Source organism: Sinocyclocheilus anshuiensis, unplaced genomic scaffold (genome assembly GCF_001515605.1).
Source record: "Sinocyclocheilus anshuiensis isolate Anshui unplaced genomic scaffold, SAMN03320099.WGS_v1.1 scaffold130, whole genome shotgun sequence".
Lineage (NCBI taxonomy): Eukaryota > Metazoa > Chordata > Actinopteri > Cypriniformes > Cyprinidae > Sinocyclocheilus > Sinocyclocheilus anshuiensis.
This window is the reverse complement of record NW_015544207.1, coordinates 868104-869537: the sequence shown is the minus strand read 5'-3', so window position 1 is coordinate 869537 and position 1434 is coordinate 868104.

The window sequence follows — 1434 nt, the reverse complement described above, 5'->3', positions numbered from 1 at the left end:
TTAAAATTGTTGCCAGTCTTTATCCCAACCAAAAATGATATTTTAATTACTATAAATCTATATTCACATGTGAACATTAAACATTGGTTTGTATTATAATATTGTGCAAGGTGCTTTCGATAACCCCCCGAAATGTATAAAAGCTCACAGCACTCTGCAAAAAGACCTTAAAGAGAGAAATTTGGACAAAGTCTCTTACTCACCTCATGGTCCTCAGGCTAGCAATGATGACAATCCTTATTCGTGAGCACAATCCTTAACTGCACATCTGCTTATGAACGTGCAACAGCCTGAAAACTCAGATAGCCAAGTTAGAAAACTATTTGGAGTGATTTCTGTAAAGATCAGAGGCTTGTTTTCTTGAGGAGCTGAGAAGTTGAGCTCAGTTTCAGGTGATGTGTCACTGCGGGATGCTGCTGTGGTCGTGTCAGTGTTTTAGCATTGCACTGAGGCAGGCAGCTTTATTTACTAGATACTTGTAGTTTCCTGTGACGAACAGGTCTAACTGTCACTCCCTTGCTGACGCACAGATGCCTGACAAAGAGAACAGACTGGAGAAGATGTTTTGAAAGCTCAAACTGTACTAACACATAACAGATGTTAGTGGAGATGTCATGATGCCATGGGCTCATTGATGCAGTAATACAGACGCCAACGGAAGCAGCTTCAGAAATTTCAGAAAGGTTTCAGAAAGGTTCTGTCTATTTTAATTTTTAATTTCACATATTCCCAAATGCACCAAAACCAATTGCCATAGCAATAAGTGCCATGGATCATCAGATTTAGTAGAGACTTCAAGACCTGAAATTGGTGTGTCAGAGAAAGGAGACATGCAAAATGTGCAGTGATGGGGTGCCTCCAGGACCAGGGTTGGGAACCACTGGCTTACACAACAATGATTGTGAAAAAAAATAGAAAAGCTTTTCTTTTTGTTTTTGAAAAGTTTTGCGTACAGACGGCAATGCCGTAAAAACGATCCCCATTCACATGGATCCGTGAAAATGACTAAGAACCATGTGCCAATTTTCATGCATGCCTGGCCACTAGATGGCGATGTCACTGTAAAGAAACACTACACACCTGCGCACTAGGGCTGTTAAAATGGCTAAAAACTACATTTGAATTTTGTACTTAAATATTATCAATATTCGAATTATATTCAAATTTAAAAGCCTTAAAGGGATAGTTCACCCAAAAATGAACATTTGATGTTTATCTGCTTACCCCCAGTGCATCCAAGATGTAGGTGACTTTGTTTCTTCAGTAGAACACATATGATGATTTTTAAGTCCAGCCGTTGCAGTCTATCAGTCGTATAATGCATGGCAATGGTAACAAAATCTATGAGAGTAAAAAAAAAACATGCACAGACAAATCCAAATGAAACCCTGCGGCTCGTGACGACACATTGATGTCCTAAGACACGAAACGATC